This window comes from Ochlerotatus camptorhynchus, unplaced genomic scaffold, assembly GCF_037179485.1.
Source record: "Ochlerotatus camptorhynchus isolate MF236.1 unplaced genomic scaffold, CSIRO-AGI_Acam_v1.1 ptg000022l, whole genome shotgun sequence".
Lineage (NCBI taxonomy): Eukaryota > Metazoa > Arthropoda > Insecta > Diptera > Culicidae > Ochlerotatus > Ochlerotatus camptorhynchus.
The window spans coordinates 5,090,534-5,117,427 of record NW_027040514.1 but is presented as its reverse complement, the minus strand read 5'-3'; positions in this window follow the sequence as shown (position 1 = coordinate 5,117,427).

Below are 26,894 nucleotides of genomic sequence, written 5' to 3'. Positions count from 1 at the left end.
AATATAAAATGTATTGACAATACGATTATTGTCAATAAAAGCAATCGTGTACGGTCCACATAAGGGTAGACAGCAGCGTCCCGGGCCTAAGCGCGAACGAGTTGACCGAATCATTAGCAAGGCGACATGTGACACAACTATGCCGAGAAAACTGGAGCCAACGAACAGGCGGCGTCCAGCTTACTGGTGAAACGAGGAAATTAGTACCCTCCGTGCTACTTGTCTTCTAGCCAGAAGGCGTGCTCAGAGAGCAAGAACAGAAGCAGACAGAGTGGTGTTCCGAGAGGCCAGGGCTGCACTGAAACGAAAGATAAAGCTGAGCAAGTCAAATAGTTTCAAGGAGCTGTACCGCGACGCCGATGCCAACCCCCATACCGAGTCGCGATGGCGAAGATCAGAGGTCCAACGATGCCGTTTGAAATGTGTCCTAACAAGCTGAAAGTCATCGTGGAGGGACTTTTCCCACAGCATGACCCAACGAACTGGCCACCTACACCATATGGCGAGGAAGATGAAGACAACGTTGAACAAGTCTCCAACGAGGAACTCATAGCAACAGCGAAAGGGTTGAAGACGAATAAAGCTCCCGGCCCGTGTGGAATTCCCAACGTGGCGTTGAAGGCGGCGATCGAGACGTTCCCGGACATGTTCAGGATGGTGCTGCAGAAATGTCTGGACGAGGGTCTGTTCCCTGATAGGTGGAAGGTACAAAATCTTGTGCTGTTGCCGAAGCCCGGAAAATCGCCGGGGATCCTGCATCGAATAGGCCATTATGCTTGCTGGATACTGTCGGAAAGCTCTTGGAACAGACTGACGAAATGCACGGAGAGTGAACATGGATTGTCGGAGAGGCAGTTCGGATTCCGTAAAGAGAGATTGACGGTGGATGCAATTCGGACAATGATTGACAGAGCCGAGAAAGCTTCCAAACAGAAGCGGAGAGGAAATCGATACTGCGCCGTGATTACGATTGATGTGAAGAATGCATTCAATAGCGCCAGCAGTGAGGCCATCGCCAAGGCGCTCCATAGAATGAGGGTTCCAGACTACCTCTGTGTAGGGAATAGGACAGATTAGGTGGATTGATCAGAAAATAAATTGAATTGAAGTAAATCGTTTGCTTCAGTGTAATCTAAACAACAACAGTAGAATCATAACTGTTCAGTTCCTTTCTCTGCTGTACGACAGTATTGATACATAGCGCTTATTCGTTGGTCTGCGTGTGAGAATGCCTTTTGGATGTGAGTGAGAAAATCAGACGTGATGGCGTGGCTGTTCCAACCGTAGAGATGCAATACAATATGAGTATGTATTAGTGATCGTTCACCTTTCAGCACGAACCAGATGGTCGGCTTATGAGATGCGTGCAAGTTGATGAGAGTGTAGAACCGATCCGCTGTCGAGCTGATCGTTGCATTGTATGATCTGAGAGAATCCATGATACTTATAAGCGAGAGAGAGGGAGATAGAGATCGAGACACGGCTTCCTTCAGGTCATGCCACAATTTATCCGAAACGAGCAGGGAAACGGGTCAGTTTTTGGACGTAACGGACGTACTTTGCGTTCTATTTCAGCTTTCAGTTCCGACAGATTCGGTTGCTTGCTGAAATGGACGGCGGATACGACACTCTGCAGGATTCTAAGTAGTTACTTCGAGAACCTGGGCCTGGTCTACGCGACAGACACGGGGCAGAAATCGCTTAGAGGAGTTCATTCTAGGTCCCACGCTGTGGAACGGAATGTACAATGGCGTGCTGACGCTCAAGCTGCCCAAATGAGTTGAGATCGTTGGCTTTGCGGACGATGTCGTCTTGACGGTAACCGGTGAGACGCTGGAAGAAGTGGAAATGCTGGCGGCCGAGGTGATAGATACGATTGGTAACTGGATGCAAGGAGCGAAGCTGCAGATAGCCCACCACAAAACAGAAGTGATGTTGGTCAGCAACTGCAAAGCAGTGCAGCGGGCAGAAATCACCGTTGGAGAGCACACCATTGTTTCGAAGCGCGTGCTGAAGTATCTGGGAGTAATGATCGACGACCGGCTAAACTTTAACAGCCACATCGAATATGCTTGCGAGAAGGCGGCGAAGGTCATCAACGCAATAGCCAGAATCATGCCGAACAATTCTGGTTTAAGTAGTAGCAAGAGGCATCTTCTGGCTAGTGTGTCCTCACCTATACTACGGTACGGAGATCCAGCGCTGAAAACGAAGCAGAACCAAAATAAATTGAGCAGTACGTTCCGGCTCATGGCCATGCGAGTCGTGAGTGCGTACAGAACCATTTCGATGGAGGCAGTATGCGTTATGGCCGGTATGATCCCAATCGGCATCGGCACCTTGGCGGAGGACTACGAGTGCCATATGACGAGAGAAACCAGAGGAGTACGACAAATGGTGAGAATAGTGTCGATGGCTTAGTGACAGCAGGACTGGGATGCAGTAGAGAACGGTAGATGGCTTATACATGGCACAGGCTTATACCGATGCTTTCGACCTGGGTGAACAGGAAGCATGGAGAAGTCAACTTCCACTTGACGCAGTTCCTGTATGGTCATGGCTGCTTCAGGAAGTATCTGCATCGGTTCGGACACACAACGTCACCCTTCTGTCCGGAGTGTGGGAATGTGGAAGAATCACCAGAGCACGTGGTCTACGAATGTCCTAGATTTGATGCTGTGCGAGAGGATATGCTCGCCCTTAGCACGGAGAATTTCGTCGAAGAAATGTGTCGAGAGCAAGGCACCTTTAACGCCGTCAACAGAGCATTAACGCAGATCATGTCAGCGCTGCAGCGAAAATGGCGAGAGGACCAGCTAGAAAATAGTAATGTGCTCACAAAAGTGCGAAGTGAAAGCCGAAGCCGGGAGAGCTCTCCGTCAGAGTAGGTTGAATCCACTACCGGGGTTAACCGAGTAGAACGCGACGCTGAGAGCTAAATGGCTCACAAATTGGAGAGACGATCAGCGAACTGGAAGCGCCAGTCAGCTGAGATAAAGTGAGGTGCGTAATGCACGGCCCCCTCCGAAGTGATACGACAAGTGGTTTCGGGGGAAAAGGGCAAGGCGTCCAAGGAGGTTTTAGTGCGGTAAGAATCCCACACACCGTGTCACCGCGAGCATGCACCCAGTCGTCAATCGGTAGCATGATTACCTTTTGAAGGTTTCGGCCTTGCCAAAAAAAAAAAAAAATAATTTCAGATATGTGTAAAACCGTAAAACAAGACAATTACTGATGAAAATGGGCAACATGTTCAATGAAAAATGCTTTAATTTGTGTTGTGAAAAATCCTTCTTCTGATGTAAACAAACAGTTTGGTTGACGTTTCCTCTCGAACACGCGTGGTGCCCTCTACGTTGGTGGTGCATTAAAAAGGTCTATTGTCTATTGACACGGTTTGCCTTGATGATGACTGTTAGCTCAAATGAGTGACCAAAGCACTGTGGGAGCTTGTCTGAAATCCATCTTGACATAAGTTTCGTCGTCAATGAGAAGGCATCCTCTGTACATCGTCAGAACCCGTGCAAGTCAAACATTAGGAAATGTATTTCCAATAGGCTTTTTTAATGCACCACCAATTAGAGGGCACCAGGTGAGTTCGAGAGGAAATGTCAACCAAACCGTTTGTTTACATCAAAATGAAGATTTATCACAACGCAAATTAAAGCATTTTTCATTGAAAATCTTGCCAATTTCCATCGGTAGTTGTCTTACTTTACGATTTTACACCGATCAGAACTGATTTGCACTTCAACTATTCACACACTAGAAATCCGGAAGATTATAACCACTAAGGCACTGTTCTAATTTTGCATTTTTCTCAACAAAAATTTTCCTGAACACCAGCAGGATCCTTGCAAAAACGATACAGAATTAAACTTTTCGACTGCAGATTAAGTTTTGGAGCATCTCGGATGAATCTATTTATGAGGGAAAGTTTAAAAGTGTTCCACTTCCTATGTCTCAAGGCAACAAATTCTGCTCACAACAATCTTTTCGACGTTCTCCTATTCATCACCAGAGGTTGAATTGATCGCTTAGTTTCTATTAAAAAGGCGTATTTGCAGAGACTTTGTTCAGTCAACCGTATTTAATGTTAAAAAATAAAATTTGTCGATTATATTGATTTCTTACGTGTAACGATGATTCGTTAATTTTTTTCAGCTGTTCAAAAACCGGTGGTCTGAATGCAGTGTGTAGATGAGAACCTCTTTTATTAAACTATGTAGCGAAAACAGAATGAAATCTGTTTGTATTGCAGTGGTTATCAAAAGAAAAAGTCGATGAAGAGAGTAGATCAAAGCAGATAGGAACTTTTGAAATGTTCATCTAGTACTCAGACTGTCAGACTTGTGCACGCAACTCCTAAGCTGATGGTTCAAATAAAATGTTGATTAGGGGCTTGCTCGAAGTGGTTTCAAGTAGAGTTTAAGACGAGAGTCTAGTTTTCTAGAGTAAATCAACAGTACTTTTCTCTAAGACTAAATTTGAACATCTGGCCTTACCCTCTGGGTGCTATCTGTTTGGCTCTGAGAATTTCTAGGCTCGCCCTTCAGGGTTATCTTGACTTTGCGCTACGAAATTATCCGGCATCATTGGAGTTTTGTCATATTAAATAGAATGGTGCCGAAAGTCCCCTGAACTATAAATTAAAGCCCGTTTAATTTACTGCCGAGCTCTGCCCTCGGGATCCTCTGGATTTGCACTTGACGTCTAGATATGTTTCCAAAGTTCTCTGGATTTACCATAGGGATGTAAGCGCAAAGGGTCTTTGCTTTTGCAATTAGTGATCTCTGAATTTATCTTCGGGCTCTTCTAAACATATCCCCCTGGTCTGTGTCTGTATGTCTGTAAGCTATGTAATACAAATCAAACTGAAACTGAACTTTAGATACTGATATTCACCGTCGCTAACAAGTTAGCGTATTTTGCTTTCTAATCGGTGCTCTAGTTAGAAATCAGTTAGTACATTGAATTTTCACATTTAAGCGAATTCTTCAAATTTCAAAGAGCCCACAAAAACCGTATTCTCTCGCTTCTCGAGACTTCCTCAGAGCCTTAACATGGCGAATTCTTCTAGTTGTAGCAAATTCCAACGTAGATGAACCGGCATTAAAAAAAAAAAAACAAACAAGGAAAACAAAGAAATGACTTCAACTTTCAGTCCACGTCCACGTTCCGGATGATCCGACGGGCTAAACCACCATCCTCAGCAGAACAATCACATTTCGAGTCAAAGATCGGTTCCGAAGAAAAAAAAAAAAAAGAAGTTATGTGGGCTTCTTGTTCAAAGGTGGAACATTTTTTTTGAAATTCAAACGGAAAAGAGGAGAACACAAGACGCTCTTCAGCTATATGTATATTCCTCAGCGACAGTCCTGAAGGGTACCATTTTCGGAGTCTTCTTTCTTTCACCAGTTTTGGGAGTTATTGCTTGGGAGAAGGAAAAAAACTGTTCATATCTTATTCGTTGTTTATTTTACTTCGCTTAACCTTCTCGCCCTCGGGTCCTAAAGGTTTTCTTGGCTGCTTTTGATGCCGAGGGGTCTATCGATGGGTGAATGGTTCTTCTCGATCTAAGAGTTCACTCATTTGAAAAAAAATAACCCATTTGAGAACCCCCCGGTCGGTGGTCTGTGAGGCTGTCATCTATTGTTCTGAGCGCCCCTCGAAATGCCCCCCCCCCCCCCCCCCCCGAAACCATTCCATCCGGGCCGGGCGAACACTTTTCGACTTCTCCGTTCATCTTTTGTCAAAAAATTGGAGCCTGCAAGGCTTTGTATGAAGAAATTCCTCTCCCGATTCTTTCTTCCCGTGGAATTTCGAAGTTCATCGACGGCGAAGAGCAAAATTGTGATAACGAGAAAAATCTCGAGAAGCAAGCATAAAAAGTGGTCCATTGCGGACGGCCAGCGAGAACCAAAAACGGAGTCTGAGGTGGCGGAGGATGCAACCAACCGGGAGGGTCGTATGTAGGCAGGCAGGTAGAGAGATACACATCGAGCTATGTTTGGAAACTCATTAAATATCACCTCCGAAAGGCATACACAGGGTTCAGCATATAGAAGAAGAAGAAGGGAAAAAAAGTTGAAATCAACAAAGCAAGCCAAAAGCGGAGGAATAAACGCAGCATGCGTGCGTTTCTCGTATCGGCCGAGGCTTGCTTGGATGAGAGAGCATGGAAACGGAAAGATGAGCCAAAGTGGCGTCGTCGTCGCCGTCGTCGTCTTCGCCGCTAACGCGTCTTGGTGGATTCGAAGAAGAGGAGAGGAGAATGTGCGCAACTGGCTCTCGTGGAACGGGTTTTCTTCGGTTGGGATGGGCTAGGGAGGGGACCCGGGAGGATGGTTAAGCGAAGCGGGAGACGAATCTGGGCGAGACCGGGTGGCGTTTTTCTACACAGACAAACTGGAGGCGCTTGGAATCATTTTTGTTTTCTTACTTTTCCTCCGGTGGTATGCCACTTTTTTGTTGGATTCTTCGAAATGAGAAGACATTCATTCATATTTGATCTGAAAATATGCTGATGATGTTTGCTGGCTCTTGTTGCTCCGGTGAAGTGGAGTAAACTGGTTCTGTCAGAGCGCAACTTGCATCATTGGGGATGTGAAGCAGCTCAGGGATGGATGATGCTTTGAAGTTTGTTTGGAAATTTTATAACACTGCCCGAGCGAATATTCACGTTGAAGTTTACACCGATACTGGAAGCCAGGCGATGTAACTAAATGGGAAAATATTATAATTTGGTCGTGTATCGACAAGATTACGTTGGGTACGCATTGTTAATATTTTAAATGACAATCTTTGATCAAGTCGTGGAAGCCCTCAGAACTGGCTATGAAAGATAATTGCTGCGCCCTAATAGTACGTTCAGACTACAGAGTTATAACATGTTATAGCGCTATCTTGATGGTGGTTTCTTTGTTGCAATTATTTGACAACCGTTATAACATGTTATAACGCTCAGTTTGGACAGCGCTTAACTCATCAATTTAACAAAAAATATTTTGTTAGTTCAAGATTCCTGAAAAATGTTCAAGGTTCAGTCGAAAGAAAACAACTGAACATGTTCCGTATGGCACCTGCGAAGTGGCTCAAAATGTGATTTAATCAGAAGAGTTAGATCTCACCATAGCGGAATAAATTCAGGTATTTTTCCGTTAAGTCCCTGAAAAAGTTCTACAACTTACATATTCACCATCAACATTCCCTTCGTCATCTAATGACGATCGTTAGCCAATTTAGCAAATCACTACTCCCAGCAGTGCCATAAGTATACAATCATGTGATCGAACGACACACACACACACACACACTGCAGTGCGGATTAATCAGAAGCGTGACAAATGTGTGTCATTTCACAAGTGACAATTTGCTCTGCCTCTGACTTGATACTGAATCGACGGGAAGGTAATGGCAGTAGGCTTGGCACCAAGCCATCATCAGAAAAATGTCGCAGTCAACCCAACAGTAGTCAGCAAGCACCAAGGTCAATCCGAGCTCAAGTCATCAGGTAAACAGCAATTAAAGCTGCATTTCCTTTCCATCTGGGCTTCGGCAGTCACTCCGGAGGGTGCCAATATACATACATTGAGTTAAGCTCATTACTTTTATTATTGTTATTACACGACCAACGCGACGATGACGACGAAGGAGGTGCAGTGCAAAGAAAACAGCACGGTAAAGTGCAACAACAGGTAACCAGGGGTGATTAGGGCTGTGGTAGCCACGCAGTAATAGCATTTATGTATACAGTCTCAGGTATAGGTTACTTTCTCACCTGATTCTCGTCGATCAAGCAGGCAGGCCCGGTCCGGGTTTTTTTTTTTGTTGTTGTTGCCCGTCGTCAAGGTCCACTGCAGTATGCCCTTTCGCCAGGTGGCAAAGTATCGCCTACCTTGCTCAGGGTGAACCCGAAACCCCGGGACGCATTTTGGCATGGATTGGACAATAAGGAGATTGGAGACGACAGTGAAAGGGAACTGGCATTATTAGATATTTGTTGGTCGATTTTCAGTTCCTTGAATTTTTGCGTTTTTTGAGAGGAACAACTCGAACTGCCTCAATGCTTCTGGGACGGGTTGAATTATTGGTTCAAATTGGACCGAGTCACTTGTGCGAAGGGCGATTCCCACGTTCTGTCAGGTTGGGAGATTTTACAATTGGATCGGACTTACCGAAGGTTGAATGGGTAGTGAAAGTTGCACTTTTAGTACACCTTTGATATTTGCGGACTTTGTTAAGACTGGGCCATTCGTCAATGATTCGATATCAGAACATTTACGAAGGTTAACATGATCAACAGATTCAAGCTCAAAGACGTGGGAACTTTTGAGTTTTATGAATATCTCAAGGAATATCTACTTAATAATTTGTACAATCGTAGATGATTTATGTTTTTTCGTAGGCAGCAACTAGAGGCGTAACGTGACTTAGTGACACCCCAAGCGGTATTTCTCGAGCAGGAGAAAATAACTTATGAATGCTGAATTCATGTATGATATTATCAGGCATATCAGCCTGATACAAGAGGTAAAATACCAAAAATAATATGTCAAAATTGTTCGACGAATAACGAACTAATAAATGATTTTGTTATTACAATAACTGACGGATAACAAACGCCTTTTTTATGCGAGAGTACCATAATTTAATATTCAAAAGTTCTTCAAATAGGGTTAACTACCCCATTTCCGGCCTATTAAGCACAACCCGCACTTAGTCTTTCTTAATCTAGATCAGTTTAGCACCAAACGGAATGTTATTAATACTGATGGCTTCCAAATTTATTTACCTTTCCGTATGTACCGTACGATTTATTAAAGATAAACCAATCGTTGAGATATTGTCAAAAATCTAACACTGCTTCTTGACGCCTAACTCGGCCTACGGATTCTAAACTCGGCCTAACGCATTGAAACGCCATTGAAACTCCAATGAATTCACTTCGGCCTATCGGATGAAGAAAAAAATTGATTCGGTCGGAGCGCTTCTTTTGTTTTTAGGAATAATGGGTGCAAACCTTTATATCACGCGTTCTCATTGACTTCGTTCGGTAGCTTATTAACTTATGTATCGTACCAAACGCATAATTGGCTTGTTAACTCTGAAACCATGGATTTATTTGAAGTTGTCTGCTCGATAGGCCCAAAATGGGCGATTAGGCCGAAGTAGTTCTCTACCCTGCCAATCCAATAACTTTTTTAAATGCTATTGCCTAAAATATCGTTTTGTTATGTTAGTGTTAATTTGATATATTTAATTAAAAATAAAGCATGCTATATTGTACGTAGCCCCCCCCATCTTATCTAAGGGGCTACCCCCTATGACCTCCACATGCCAAATTTGGTTCCATTTACTTGATTCTGTTTCATTTGTATGGGAGCCTCCCCTTTACATAGGGGACAGACAGACAGACAGACAGACAGACAGACAGACAGACAGACAGACAGACAGACAGACAGACAGACAGACAGACAGACAGACAGACAGACAGACAGACAGACAGACAGACAGACAGACAGACAGACAGACAGACAGACAGACAGACAGACAGACAGACAGACAGACAGACAGACAGACAGACAGACAGACAGACAGACAGACAGACAGACAGACAGACAGACAGACAGACAGACAGACAGACAGACAGACAGACAGACAGACAGACAGACAGACAGACAGACAGACAGACAGACAGACAGACAGACAGACAGACAGACAGACAGACAGACAGACAGACAGACAGACAGACAGACAGACAGACAGACAGACAGACAGACAGACAGACAGACAGACAGACAGACAGACAGACAGACAGACAGACAGACAGACAGACAGACAGACAGACAGACAGACAGACAGACAGACAGACAGACAGACAGACAGACAGACAGACAGACAGACAGACAGACAGACAGACAGACAGACAGACAGACAGACAGACAGACAGACAGACAGACAGACAGACAGACAGACAGACAGACAGACAGACAGACAGACAGACAGACAGACAGACAGACAGACAGACAGACAGACAGACAGACAGACAGACAGACAGACAGACAGACAGACAGACAGACAGACAGACAGACAGACAGACAGACAGACAGACAGACAGACAGACAGACAGACAGACAGACAGACAGACAGACAGACAGACAGACAGACAGACAGACAGACAGACAGACAGACAGACAGACAGACAGACAGACAGACAGACAGACAGACAGACAGACAGACAGACAGACAGACAGACAGACAGACAGACAGACAGACAGACAGACAGACAGACAGACAGACAGACAGACAGACAGACAGACAGACAGACAGACAGACAGACAGACAGACAGACAGACAGACAGACAGACAGACAGACAGACAGACAGACAGACAGACAGACAGACAGACAGACAGACAGACAGACAGACAGACAGACAGACAGACAGACAGACAGACAGACAGACAGACAGACAGACAGACAGACAGACAGACAGACAGACAGACAGACAGACAGACAGACAGACAGACAGACAGACAGACAGACAGACAGACAGACAGACAGACAGACAGACAGACAGACAGACAGACAGACAGACAGACAGACAGACAGACAGACAGACAGACAGACAGACAGACAGACAGACAGACAGACAGACAGACAGACAGACAGACAGACAGACAGACAGACAGACAGACAGACAGACAGACAGACAGACAGACAGACAGACAGACAGACAGACAGACAGACAGACAGACAGACAGACAGACAGACAGACAGACAGACAGACAGACAGACAGACAGACAGACAGACAGACAGACAGACAGACAGACAGACAGACAGACAGACAGACAGACAGACAGACAGACAGACAGACAGACAGACAGACAGACAGACAGACAGACAGACAGACAGACAGACAGACAGACAGACAGACAGACAGACAGACAGACAGACAGACAGACAGACAGACAGACAGACAGACAGACAGACAGACAGACAGACAGACAGACAGACAGACAGACAGACAGACAGACAGACAGACAGACAGACAGACAGACAGACAGACAGACAGACAGACAGACAGACAGACAGACAGACAGACAGACAGACAGACAGACAGACAGACAGACAGACAGACAGACAGACAGACAGACAGACAGACAGACAGACAGACAGACAGACAGACAGACAGACAGACAGACAGACAGACAGACAGACAGACAGACAGACAGACAGACAGACAGACAGACAGACAGACAGACAGACAGACAGACAGACAGACAGACAGACAGACAGACAGACAGACAGACAGACAGACAGACAGACAGACAGACAGACAGACAGACAGACAGACAGACAGACAGACAGACAGACAGACAGACAGACAGACAGACAGACAGACAGACAGACAGACAGACAGGCGGACTTGTTCTGCTTCTCGTCGCGATTAGGGGCCTTTTGTACCTTGAACGTTCGAAGCCCAGCCTTAGTTTTGGCCTTCTGGACAAAACTTCGGCTTAGGTGCAGCTTCTTAGCCACATCCCTAACGGAGGCGTTCGGATTTCGGTTGAAGGCCCCAACTACGCGGTTGTGATTTTTGGTGTTGTACGGAATACTTTTTCCTTCACTTCTGGGCTTCCGATCGGTGGTCAACCGTTCCTCGAACCGCTTAATCACTCGCGACACCGTGGAATTCGCGATTCCCAACGTTTTAGCGATGGAACGATGCGAGAGATCTTTGTTCTCGTGATGAATGCGCAAGATTTTATCACGCACGAGCTGTTCTTTCGACTCCATTTCCGCGAGTTTTGATCACAGGACTTTAAAACTTGCAGGATGTAAATAATGCACTATGAACTAAATCCACCCAAATTTTCATTAAATTCTACCCAACGGTTAAAAAGTTAGAGCAATTTCATAGTGTGGCAATTTCATCGTGGACACCCTTTATTTGATTAACTGCTTCTTTCGCGTGAGCCAACTCTAGAACCTACATTTCGTATTTAGATCTATAAATGAATCGAGAAGTGAACTGCTGGTCTGAGTTCTTCTGGCATATTCAATTAGAGGATGTTCCTGAATACACAGTCAAACAGCACGTAATGTTGTGAACAAGTTCAATGACAATTGTCCAGCAGTGCTCCCAGTTTTATTTAAAACAATCCAATGCCTGCGAGATTGTGCCGAAGGTATGCCGATTGATGTGCCCAAGCTGTGCCGAATCTTATTTCTGCACAATGTGCTGAGTGACTTACCCCTTGGTATGTATGTGTGTGTGTGTGTGTGTGAGTGATTGTGTGTGTATTCCCTCTAACCCCAACTGGCCGGCAGTGTTATTATAGAAGAACTCTCTCTACAATGTCGCATTTATGGTCATTGTAGACAGCTTAATCCGGGAGTTAGAAGGTGATAGCTCTATGACAGATCCAGCAACCCATTTCAGAATGTCTGGAGAGTCACGACCATTCCGAGGTTACTTTCACTTACAATAAGCCCCGCATTACCTCTATCAATTGGATATTAGTATTACACACACACTTCCTGATTCAAAATGTTCTTTTGAATCCTGGCTTTTAATTTGATTTGGTTTGTATCTGGCATTTAATTGTTAATTTGATCCTCCAATCCATGGGTTCCGTAGTTCCGAACACAAATTTTCTTGCATTGCCATGGTCATCTGGGACGATGTTCGCGTCTAGTGCTTTCCCCAGGAACCGTTCGCGGCCACCAGTTACACCCCGTCCAGTCTTGGGCGTATCCAGCGAGGCATCTTTCGGATTAGCCGCAAACTCCGAAACCGGCAAGAGACCAGCAGCCGAACACTTTTGCAAGCGGAAAACTTGCTGATTCACGGCAACGTCTGCCACCGAATCACCACCAAAACTCGCGACGGACACATTATCAGCACTTTCCCGGGTTAAAAATCGTCCACGGTGACGAATCTACACGCCGAAAGTGTGGCATCCAGTCTTGTAAGTGGTCACCGTAGTCGACATATTTTCTATGATAATCGGCTGCCTTTGCTTCCGACACTTGCAAAACAAGCTATCAATTTACAGTACCAAAATAAAATGTCATATGACAGGCTCTGTCATACGACACTGTTGCCGAAGACTGTCCCGAATGTATGTATTTTAGTTTTTTCTTATAATAAGAGCTGCTGATGTTGTGCTTGTGTGAATTCTGAAAATAGCAAGCAACGATGTCCTAGTAATAACATTTCTGGTCAGAAATGGTTTAATTTACACCAGATTAAGGAATTAGAACGAAATCACACATGTCATATGATAGTTATTTGAAAATTTTCTTTTTGCTCGAATGAGAGTACGAATAAAAACAGATTGTCGCGCACAGCGGCGCCGGTGGTGTAGTGGTAAGCGTGATTACCTCTCACCCCAGCAGGCCTGGGTTCAATCCCAGTCGGCGCCGCCGGGATGTTCTGAGGCATAACATCTCTGATCACGCCTTCCTTCGGAAGGGAAGTAAAGCCGTTGGTCCCCGGTTCATGAGTTGATGAGTCGATAGGTAGGGTCCAGGTGTGGGAGCTGCCTTCCTGGCGTCGGTAGCATTGGTGCTCAGCACGGAAAACAAGATCGACGGAAAACAAAAACCTAGGAAAAAAAAAAAAAAAAAGATTGTCGCGCATGACAACGAAGCGAGTGTCGTGAAAAACATCAACAGTTTCAACCACTGGTGGCATCCGAACTCGGAGATCCGGGCTCCCACGAGACAATGAAACCGAACCAAACAATGGAACTGAAGCTGCGACGTAGATTTTGGAGTTTAAATTAATGGTCAACCGAATCACTCAAGGCGGACCTTTTTTCTTGCTTCTTTTTTTTGTCACTGCATGTTTCTATTTTTCACTTGCTAATTTCTTCTCTTTTTTAAATCAAATTGGACTTCAAAACTGGACGCCTCAACACAGGAAAAACACGATACATCACTAAATAATAACTTTATGAACACTAGAAACTAAATTTCAGCACACAAATGAACAAATTCAAAGTAAAAAAAGTTTAATACGCAGACGAAAAATACGCAGCTAAAGAAAAACACGTCAGCTTTCAATCGCGGCCTACTGCGATTATCGAGTGACTTACCCCTTGGTATGGGCCCATATCAGGGGAATTTAGGCCGACATTACATCCATTTCCCCCATAAAGTTTTATACCACAAGCATGCCAAAATAAGGTATCATACCCAAGGGGGAATCAACTCTGCACACTGTGCCGAAACACAGTATGACACTCTGTTTGGCACGTTAAGGTACACGCTGATAAGTATGACACGAACAATATTATATAAAACGGCAACACTGTTGAGCGCAGAAGTTTTTCTAATCGATTTACCCGTTTCTAAGGTTTGTTTACTCCAAATAAAAATATCGGTCAATACTGGTGCAACAGTGATTAATCCTAGAATTATAAAAGCTTATTGAGATGTACCAAATTTGGTGCCACAAGTGGCATCGGATGAGGTAAGTATTATCAAAAGTTCTGCTCGATTGAAAAACTATTAAATATAATCCGACTCTAATTGAAAGGTCCCGCTATTTATACCCTTCGGAGTGTTGAAACACCCTCCAAAGGCTCGCCTCTTTGTCAGTCAAAATTAGATTCCTTAGCAACAAAATAAAGGAAGACTAACTAGCTCATTTTTCCCTTGTTTCAAAATCATCCTCATGGTTTTGGGTAACTTTTACACCATGGCTTCAACTGGAGAACTAACCTTATCGAATAATATTCATCGACAAGCAAACATGTGTGCTTACATTTCACTTATAGAGTCGCCGAAAAAAGATTTATTTTTGTCAAGCAACGCCCTAGTCTATTTGCAAACATTATTTATAGAAGATAAATTTTAAACACAGCTTCTAATGTAATTGTTTCTGGTTCAGAAATATATTTCAATAGCAATAACACCATCATCATCAGCATTATCAACATGATAATATAGGCTAACCATCTTTTGAAATTAGGGAGAAAATTTAGGAAAAAATAACTTTCTTTTCCATTTGATTGAAGTTGTTTTCCTGAACTGGTTCAGCCGGAAACTTTTCATAAGCTTCGCGTTATGGTTCAATTTACTTTGATACACCCTAAAATCCAAACCTAGTAATAGAAGGATAGTAGGTAGCCTTGGCTGTGCAAATTTAAGATAAACAATCTGTTTAATTCGTACGTTAATTGTAATTTTAACTTGGCAAATTTAATAAAGAGGGAATCATGATAACGTTTAGACTTTCAAAAATTTCGGGCTCAGCGCAACGTGTTTTCTCAACAATTGATGCGTCTTCATTGGAGCCATGCAGCATAAGCTTCCGTTCAAAATCAACCAAAAACAAACTCACGTAGGATGCGGCCCAGCAAGTTGTTCTCCGCCGTATTTCAGTAAATATGTCTTCCCCAATGTAGAACTTCAGTGCGTGATCGTTGTCCTCCTCTTCTCTGCGGATGCATTATTATGAAAATAATCGACTGCTACTGGGCTTTACCTCTTGAGTTCTTTCTTCCTGTCGTCGTCGTCGTAGCCCACGCATCCCGCCTCGCTTCATTCCGCGTTCAAACCTCGCATGACCCTTGCGCCCTCCAAATAGGGAGGAACCCGTCCAGTTCCAGTAGCATATCATTTCTTTTCTTTCATAAATGCATCCATACGTACCGGTGCGTGGTCGAATGGAGACCCCAAACCCACTAGTGGTATTTGGGATGCGCATCGAGTCGAGTGCATTTAAATATTATTACAACCATTGTGGCTACCGGAATGCGCCCCTGCCTTGCCTGTCGTCGGTCTGCTGGGTTGCTCCGTACATCTAGGCAGGTAGGTACCTATCTAGCAGAGCACGCAGAGGAGGAGGAGGTGAAGTGCATGTGTGGAATGGTTAATGGGATCGGCGGTCGGTGGTTTGGTGATCGTGTGTCGGATGGATTTCGGTTTGGTCTTTTTCCGGAGTATTTTTAGAATGCACTTCAATGGAAGTGGTCGATGAAATATGTGACCCTGCGGTTAATCACGTCGTGTTCCAGGGATCGTGGGACGGTCTTCCGGTTGTAGGCGTAGCTGGTAGGTGGCTAGAATTATGTTTTATGGCCATCGTAATGATTTTGGATGGATTCAAACATTTCTATGATATTGACATGAGATTGTTCCCTTTATCGCCAACTAACGCACTGTGGGTCAGAAATTAAAATTTCGCGGCAAAATCAAAAAAGATTTTTCTAAGCAATAGGCGTTTTTCTACTACTCAATCAATCTTGATGGGTTGCCGATATCAATTCTGGGGTAGTATTAAATAGTACGTTTCTCAGATATTCTCCCAAGATGGCAGGTTGGCGAGAAAGTATTTTAATGGAAAAAATAGAGTATATAAATCTTGGATTTATTTCAGATTTCAATTATGTTCCAAGACTTCAGTTTGATATACAGTGGGGGAAATTCGTTTAAACGCAATGTCATTTTTGCGTTTATTTTCAACACAAAAGATCGAGACAAAAAATCAAATATAGTTTGTCATAGCCCATCAGAAGTCTCGTATTTGAGAACACAATTTGATTGGAAGTTCATAATGACTTTTGAAAAAATCCCAAAAAAGGTGATTTTGGGGGGGAAATTCGTTTAAACGCACACTAACGTAAAGCCGCATTGAGCGTACCTATGCTCCTGTTATCTTGCGCATCTGTCATATTCACACTGTACACTGCAACTGCCATGTACCCATTAATGGGTAAAAAAGGACCCATTTTTGATGACTATATGAGGCTGTCAAATAATGGGTGAAGTTCAATTTCAAATAATGGGTACTCTTTTACCCATTTCTCAGAGCGCTTCGGGCGAGAATAATGAGTACTTTTTTACTCATTAATGGGTGAAAAGCAACTTAGATAACATCTTCCAGTCCTCGCTTCAGTCGCAAAGTGTCTTAACGATGTCGAATGGAAATTGCTCGTTTGAAAAGTAGGTATTTCTTATTTTATTTCTTTCTGCCCACATCTAAAAATCAATCTGAAACTTGCAGGGACAGAACTAGCCGGATCAGCAAGGAGATCCCAGGAGAGCTTTGGGAGCACCATTTCTTGCACGAACGATGGAAAGACCACTGGATGGAAAATGGTGAAATAAAGATATAAATATAAATAACGTTTTGTATTCTTAACTATTCATTGTGGCTCTTTCAATGATCCATAAATCATACAAATTCTAAAAGAAAAATCCTGGTTTAAGGATTTCAAAATTGGGTACTTTGTACCCATTTTATAAAGCCAATTATTATTTAAAAATGGGTAAAAAAGTACTCCATGATTTGACGTACAAGGTCTTTACCCATTAATGGGTAAAGACGTTTTACCCATTAAATGAGTTTACCTACTTTACTTCGAAATGGGCACTTTTTCACCCATTAATGGGTACTTTCCAGTTACAGTGTATAGCCCTCGTTCGCCATTAACACGAGTTTAAATTTGCGTTGCGCGGTAGTTGTTGCTTGTTTTCGGCAAAATGGGTAAAGGAAAGTATTTAAGCCAGTCGGAGCAAATACTGGTTCGAGAACTCAAAAGTCGCGGTGAGAGCAATCGCAAAATTGCACGTGTGATCCACAGATCGGAAGCAGCAATCAGGAACCTGCTGAAAAAAGGCAAGACGTATGGCGTAAAAAAGAAAACAAAGGGAAATTCGAAGATCACCAACCGTGTCCGAAACCAAATCATACAAATGGGAGACTCTGGAAACTTCTCTGCTGCGCAAATCAAGCAAGAAATGGGGCTTTCCATTTCTAAGAGGCGTGTACGGCAGATTCTACATGGAAGTGGCCACTTAAAGTACACCAAAAAAGCAAAAAAACCCAATCTTCAACCGGCCCACATTAGCGCCAGATTGAATTTCGCTAAAAAATACATGTCTTGGACTACGGAATGGGACAATGTTATTTTTTCTGACGAGAAGAAATTCAATTTGGACGGCCCAGACTGCACCGCATATTATTGGCACGATTTGAGGAAATCTCCGCAGGTTAAGTTGAGCAGGAACTTTGGAGGTGGTACTCTAATGTGTTGGGCCGCTTTTTCGATCCATGGAAAGACCCCTATTGCCACCATTTCAACCAGGATGAATTCGGGAAAGTACTTGGAGCTTCTGGAAGATGTTTTGATCCCGTTTACTGAAGACGTTATGCCGGAAAATTTCGTATTTCAACAGGATAATGCAGCAATTCATGTCAGCAAGTAATCTTTGAAATGGTTTTCTGAACGAGACATCAGTCTTTTGGATTGGCCAGCTCGTAGTCCGGATCTAAATCCTATCGAGAACTTGTGGGGCATCCTGGCACGACAGGTTTACAAAGGCGGAAGGCAGTTTAAAACAGTTCGTGAACTTGAGTCAGCCGTAAGAGAAGCCTGGAGCTTGATACCTGATACAACTCTGCAGAAGCTGGTGAAATCAATGCCGAACAGAATTTTCGAAACTATTCAGAAAAACGGAAAGCAAACGAAGTATTAACTATTGTTTATTGTTGATTTTTGAACTGTGAACTCGATTTGATTAATAAAACTAAAAGTGCGTTTAAACGAATTTCCCCCCCAAAATCACCTTTTTTGGGATTTTTTCAAAAGTCATTATGAACTTCCAATCAAATTGTGTTCTCAAATACGAGACTTCTGATGGGCTATGACAAACTATATTTAATTTTTTGTCTCGATCTTTTGTGTTGAAAATAAACGCAAAAATGACATTGCGTTTAAACGAATTTCCCCCACTGTAGTGTATTCTGAAGATTTTCAATTGAACAAAACCTCAAATGACGTCTTCAGATATTCTCCCTAAGTCTGGCACACTGTAAACAGCATTAATACAAAAGCAGCGGCGTAGCTGCTTTTGTATTAACGCTGTTTACAGCAGGGCGTCACAATATCAGCTTCAATCGACCAAATCGATGCGACGAAGAGACTGCTGGCTTTCTTTTTCTGTTAAAGTCGAACAGCTTCGCAGCATTCTAGAACCTCAGTCGGCGTGCACAAACAAATGTTCAATCGCTTGTCTCTCTTTCTCCCGTCGCTCCATTGGTCTTCCTTTCAAGCTTCGGTGAAACGGATGAGCGAAAGAGCGCTCGACTTTGATATTTTTCTCTTTCATGAAACACATCAACAGAGGTTTCATGAAGTATATGACGGAAAATGAAATTAGTTATTTAAAGCATTTCTCACATGAAAAAACTTGAAGATTACACGTAATATGTTTAATGTATCTTCCATCCACATATTTATCTAAAAAAAAAAAAATTAACGAAAACGGGACATAACACATTTTAAACAAATTGAAAGAGCGGTGATGAGTGTTCGTGAAAGGGGATTGAAAGCCATAATGAGGTTCGTTTAACTAGAAAATCGACGTTAGTTACATTGAAAGCGATGAGCAAAGCAACGACGAGAAGTTCCACAGCCAGCGTTTCCTTCTAAGCGTGCTTCTTTTTCACTATCATTTCTTGCTGATAGTCTAGCTAGGCGTTATAGAAATGAAGCGTCGAACACGTATGTATGAGAGAAAAAAAACACGAGTTCATTTTAGAGCTTCGAAAATGTAGAGCCCTGGTTTACAGTGTGCTGCATTGTGCCGGTACTATGCCGAACGGGTATATTTGTGCCTTTATGTATTTGAAGTGTATGAGTGGTCAAGTACAAACTGATTTGGTATATCTGGCAACAGTGCTTCTGTAAGGATGATTCTGACAGCTGTTTATTTACTAAGTACAAATTCTCTTCCGTGGTGGAAAAGGTTGGCCTTGAATCTCGTCAAGGAAATGAAACGTTCTTTTTTTTTAATCGTACGTACCAAGGTACGCACCGTACAGTATGTGTTCATTCTCATTGTTGGCTCTGATAAGCTAATCCGTGTATTTTTATTTAGCTTTTCTTATGAATTTCTTCAATCAGCTGCAGTACACAAATCCTCTGTGAAGGAATGGCGGAGACAACAAAACCAGTTGGGCTTGGATCCGAACCATCAGCACTAGAGCAAACTTTTCGGTGGAAAGCCGCTGCTGGAGAATTACCTCTCCGTATCGAAAGAGGGGAAAATCAACCCCCTGCAATGCGATCCAGTTCTTGAAACTGCCGCAAACATCAGCAGAGCTGGTGACCCATTACATATTTAAACTCCAACCATGTAACATTAAATGCGGCAAGGTGGCATCAAATGTAATGCCATTAATCGGTAGAGATGCAATTTTGCGCACTTTTTTTTATCAAAACAATCACACCAAAATCAGAGATGTCCCATTTTTTAATTACTCGATTAACAACTAATCGATTTTTTTTTTGCTCCAAATTCAAAATAAATTGCATTTCATTTTAACCTAGGTGCTCCAGTTACTGCAGTAACGTACCAGTTATGATATTTATCTAAGTGTTTTTACATTGTTCATGTCTTGGCAATTCAGTATTTTAAACAGGTTTTTTAAACCTGCATGTCAGTATAACAATTGATATCTTAAAACTAAAAACTAAAACTAAATCTTATCTAAGTATAAAGAGAATTAATCGTTGCAATTGAGGATTGCAACGATTTTTGCCTGAAATTATTAATTATTTTGTTGGACATTTGTTCTAAAGTCTCAACATTCGAAATTCTATGTACTTCGGTAGTACTGTACCAGGGAGGCAACTTCAAAATCATTTTCAGAACTTTGTTCTGAATCCTTTGAAGTGCTTTTTTCCTGGTAGAGAAACAACAAGACCATATTGGCACAGCGTAAAGCATGGCCGGTCTAAAAACTTGTTTAAATATTAGAAGTTTATTCGTCAGGCAAAGTTTGGATTTCCTGTTTATAAGAGGATACAAACATTTAATATATTTGTTACATTTAGCTTGAATGCCCTCAATGTGATCTTTAAAAGTTAATTTTTGGTCAAGTATTAATCCAAGATATTTCACTTGGTTTGACCAGGAAATTGGAACTCCGTTCATAGTGACTATGTGACTACTACTAGGTTTCAAAAACGAAGCTCTAGGCTTGTGTGGAAATATTATAAGTTAAGTTTTGGAAGCGTTGGGAGAAATCTTCCATTTTTGTAAATAAGAAGAGAAAATATCTAAACTTTTCTGAAGTCTGCTGCAAATAACACGAAGACTTCTTCCTTTAGCGGAAATGCCTGTGTCATCAGCGAACAAAGATTTGTGGCAACCCTGAGGCAAATCAGGGAGGTCCGAAGTGAAAATGTTATACAATATAGGCCCAAGAATGCTACCTTGAGGAACTCCTGCTCTAACAGGTAGTCGATTAGATTTGGAATTTTGATAATTTACCTGCAGAGTTCTGTCAGTTGAATAATTTTGAACTAATTTCATAATGTAAAGTGGAAAATTAAACTTTTTCAATTTAGCAATCAAACCTTTATGTCAAACATGGTCGAATACATTTGCTATGTCTAGAAGAGCAACTCCAGTTGAGCAGCCTTCAGATTTGTTCGAACAAATTAAATTGGAAACTCTTAAGAGTTGAATGCCAATGGCGAAGTCCAAACTGCTCATCTGCAAAAATTGAGTTCGTATTGATGTGAAGCATCATTCTATTCAAAATTATCTTTTCAAAAAGTTTACTTATTGAAGAAAGCAAACTTATTGGACGGTAGCTAGAAGCTTCAGCTGGATTTTTATACGGCTTCAAAATTGGAACAACTTTTGCATTTTTCCATTTATCAGGAAAATATGCCAAATGGAAACATCTGTTAAATAATTTTACCAAGAAAGACAAGCTACTCTCTGGGAGTTTTTTGATGAGGATATAGAAAATTCCATCATCACATGGAGCTTTCATATTTTAATATTTTCATTATTCCATGAGCGGTGTTTTGCATTAAAATCACCAATAATGAAGAATTTAGACCTATGACGGGTAAGTTTCTGGAGGTCACCCTTGAGAAAATTGTTTTGCTGGCCTACGCATTGGAATGGCAAATAGGCAGCTATAAACGTAAGTTGTCCAAATTTTGTTTCAACAGAAACTCCCAAAGTTTCAAAAACTTTGGTTTCAAATGAAGAAAGAATTTTATGTTTGATTCGTCTATGAACAATGATGGCAACGCCACCACAGGGTCCATCAAGACGATCATTTCTATAAATCAAGTAATTTGCGTTCTTCTTAACCTTATGGTCAGGTTTAAGGAACGTTTCAGTTATAACGGCAATATGCACGTTATGAACTCTCAAAAAGTTAAATAGCTCGTCTGCATTATCTTTAAGAGATCGAGCATTCCAATTTACAATATTTAATGCTTTAAAATCCATTACTGAATTTTAAAGTCATGACAATATTATTTGTAAATTTTACTCCAGTTTGAATAGCATCAAACATGGAGTTAGATTTAAGCATATCAGAAATCATGTCAATTAATGAATTCTGTAAAAATTCCATTTTAGGGGCAGTAATGCTAAAATTGTCAAAATTTCCGTTAGAACGTTGGTTAGTATTTTGATTTCTACCCGCTGCAATAGCAGCATAGGTAGCTCCATTAACTCGCTGAACATTGTTAGCAGCGAGGGGTGTAGGTACAGATGAAACATTTGAAGCAGGGGAGATATTTGTACCTACGGGTACGAATGTAGAATTTGTTCCTCGCTGACCGTTGTTAACAGCAGAGGAATTTGTACCTGGTCGGAAACGTGGAGCGTTTCTTACCTGTCGGTTAGAACGAGATTGTAGGATCGCTTTGCGAGTCTTACATTCCCAAAAATTGGATTTGTGGTTTTCACCACAATTTGAACATTTAAATTTCTTAGGATCTTCCTTCACAGGACAGTCGTCCTTTGCGTGAGAGAAATCACCACAATTCATGCATTTAGCTGGCATGTAGCAATTTTTAGTTCCGTGACCCCATCCCTGGCACTTACGGCACTGAGTGAGGTTTTGGAAATTTCCTCCAGTCTTCCTGAAGTGTTCCCACTTCACTCGGACATGGAGCATAAGGCTAGCTTTTTCTAAGGCCTTAAGGTTGTTTAGTTCACTAGACTTGAAGTGAACTAAATAAAAATCATTAGAAATCCCGTTGCGCGAATCGCCAGGACGGGATTTCATTTTCATTTTGATTACTTGGAGTGGCACAACTCCAAGTAATTTTGCCAGTTCATCTTTGATCTGATCCAGGGATTCACCACTGGGCAGTCCTTTCATGACAACCTTGAACACACGTTCAGTTTTGGTGTCGTAAGTAAAAAATTTGTGCTTCTTCTCAGTAAGATACTTGAGAAGAGATTTAAATCCGTCCAAGGTTTCAACCAATACACGGCATTCACCCCGACGTCCAATTTGTAGTGAAAACTTAACTTTCACGAAATTCAAAAGTTCCATGCGAAGAGCATGGAAGTCGAAAGTGGTTATCACAATAGGAGGAATCTTTTCCTTCTTGGCATTAAGCCGGGAAAGTTTACTAGAATTTTTCTTGGATGATGGATCATTCTCATCATCCGTGAGCAAATCAAATTGATTACTCAAATTAATTTCATCAGAAGGGGGGTCAAGTGTTTGCCCCTTTCTTTTGCGTTTAGGCGCCATGGCGGCAGTAAATTTTTATCCAAATCGACTTCCAAACAGATTACTATAAGAATCTGAAGGATCAAAGAGGAATTTTCCAAATCGATATCCAAGAAGGATTACCTCGGGTAGGGTCCAAACAAGGATCGAAGAGGAATAAAGTTGAACAAGGTAGAAATTTTACAGATTGAGCACTGAAAAGTGCAGTTTAAATTTGTTGTAGCTTTAGGTAGTAGTAACACTTCCTTCAGCAAAAAGCAAATAGATCCGCACGGCAAGAGAGCACGATGCGGACTGAACAACTAATCGATTATTTTTTATTCGATGTGGTGCCATTTTTCCACCAATGAGAGTGCAGCACATGTTTGAAACAATCGGTGATGATCCTCTGGAGATGTTGATTCTTATATCGACATGATATAACCGATTACAAATATTTTACTTTTTAGTGACTGGCTTGAAAAAAGTGACCAAGTACCTAAAAAGTGACTCACTAGCAGCCCTGCAATATATTTTACAGTATCCCTAAATCTATTCAATGTTACCTTTTTGTACATTACGTGTATTTGAGGAGATATGCCGCAAAATTTGACTACGGCAGGCAACTGGGAGATTTCCGTAAAAGCTCAATGTAGATGTCACCACTGCATGATGATGATAATGTTGACAGACTGCATATAAAATTCGTGAAAATTAGCATTAAATCATAATTTTCATCAAGCCTGCATAAAATCCTTCCAATATAACATTCGAATTGAAGAAGAAAACGTTTTCACGATCAGACTGATGTGTATCTTTGACTTTTCCAGATGAACTTTCATAAGATATATTCACTTCATTTCACGGCTTCATCAACGCTGCATCGTAAATATAATGTAAACAGAATTAAATTTCTCAATTACTCAAAATAAAGATAATATGTCATCTTGTTATCACTTTGAAAACCATCAAGCACCATTTTATAGTATGGTGAGTGTTGAGTTATTCAAAAAAATTGCCTTCCCTTTCGACGACTGTAGTTAGACGCTTCCGGAAACTGCAGTATGCACGTTTTAAAATGTTTCGATCCATAGATGTCATCACTGCCTTGATTTTAGCTTTTATCGACTTAAGTGTGGTGTGAGAGGTTCTATTGGTATCCCGTTGGACGACGCCCTATACAAAATAATCCAACGGATTGATATCGTGACTGCTTGGGGGCCAAATTTCTTCCTCCCAAATTTACGAAATATTTTCCGTAAGCCATTTCTGTGCTTTATTAGCAGTATGAGCAGGTGCTCCGTCTTATCACTTTCCCTAGCCTTTTTTTAATATTATACACTGTTCTTTCAGACACATTTACCGACCGAATTATTTCTTTCATGCATACTCCGGCGCGCAACAAAGCGACAACGGCTGACAGATTGCTCTCTTGTTTCGACATCTTTACGTTTACTCAACATTGTTTGTTTAAATCTTACACCTAACAGTATAAGCTATCCAGTGCTGCCAAATATATCTAAATCATGATGCACAAGCATGAGAAATTACTATTTGAAATTTACTGCAAAAATTCGTCACGCACCCTGTATTTACCATTTTCCGAAAAATGCAGCTGCGCAGGAGGTAACCTCTTCCTATGGGTGCACTTGTTATGCATAATTTTCCATGAAAACATCTCCGATCCATACCGAAAAATAACAGTTAGTTTTCAAACACGTTTTCTTACAATATTCAAGCAAAAGTTTCCACGGGAAATTATTAGTTTTTCTTTAGTTTGCTCCAAAAATCGTCTGTTTTACTTGGATAATGTGGAAAGTATCCTCCTTCTAGTAGTTCTCACTTCGAAATGTAGGTGGCGAAAGATTGGAAAAGTTTCACTGCAAGACGTCAATGGGCATGTTGGCTTTTTTAAATGAATGACATGCATTTCCAGTCGAAATAAACTCATAAGTGGCGATATCCTTTTGTACACTGGTGTACCTCTGCCACATTTTTCTGTTTTTTTTTTTTTTCCTTTGGTTTGTTTTTTCCGTCGATCTTGTTTTCCGTGCTGAGCACCAATGCTACCGACGTGTCAGGAAGGCAGCTCCCACACCTGGACCCTACCTATCGACCCATCAACTCATGAACCGGGGACCAACGGCTTTACTTCCCATCCGAAGGAAGGCGTGATCAGAGATGCAGAACATCCCGGCGGCGCCGACTGGGATTGAACCCAGGCCTGCTGGGGTGAGAGGTAATCACGCTTACCACTACACCACCGGCGCCGTTACATTTTTCTGTTGGCGTTGTTGATTTGAATATTGTTATACTGGTTCAATAAAGGATGATTGGCCGAATAAAATGAAATGGAACGATTGGCCGCATCGTTCCATTTGTTCAGTTTCCCTGGTTAGATTCTTGCCAGGACAACTTTTCGGATTCTAGATCCGTATATACATCAAAATCGAGCGATTCCGTCAGTTGCTCGATTTCCATATCTTTATTTATTTATTTATTCATCTGACTTTTTGTAGTCTTAATGAATGTGATGGGGAAAAGCCAATTTAAATGGCGTAAAAACCCCATATCTTTATACAATACAGTACAAACATTACAAAACAAGCACATCCGTGAACATAACATAAAGTGAACATGGCTTCAAATATCAACTGTAGTGAAAAACATAAAAAAATTATAATTCTATCAGCTCCATTAGACATCCACCATCCGAAGCAATCATTGTCGGCAGTGGTGAATCGAGAAAAAAAAAGAAAAAGGTAGCATAATCGTTACAATTTAGGAGCAATGGAATATTACTCACCTTTCACAATAACGAATCTCACTCGATCCATTAATGCAATTCAGTCAGTCTACGCTTAAATGTTGCCACAGTAGAGTTGAAGTCGAAGAGGATGTAGACTTCGTTGAACCTAGTCGACATAAAGCGGACAGGATCATGAAGGCCGTACAAGGAGTTGCGGGGCTCAAGCAGCAAAAAGTTCCGTTGGCGAAGTAATCGTTCAGGAACGTAAAGGTTAAGTTGACCTAAAGGGTGATACGGTCAAAATTTGGTCAATATCAACTTGACGTATTTCTTTCAATTTTGCATTTAAAAAACCTGAACACCCCTCATTTTGAAGGTGTGTGTGTGTGTAGAATGTTGCTCCTATTTTGATTTTGGAATTCACTCTTCAGTTGTCAAAATGCCGTCCAAGCAAGAAGAGCAGCGTATCAAAATTTCGCTCGCGCATCGCGAAAATCCGAGCTACTCGCACGCAAAGTTGGCAAAATCGCTAAAAGTTGCCAAATCAACCGTTACAAATGTAATTAAAGTGTTTGGGGAACGTTTGTCGACAGCCAGGAAGTCTGGATCGGGGGGAAATCGAAAACCGGAAGCCGCTGAGACG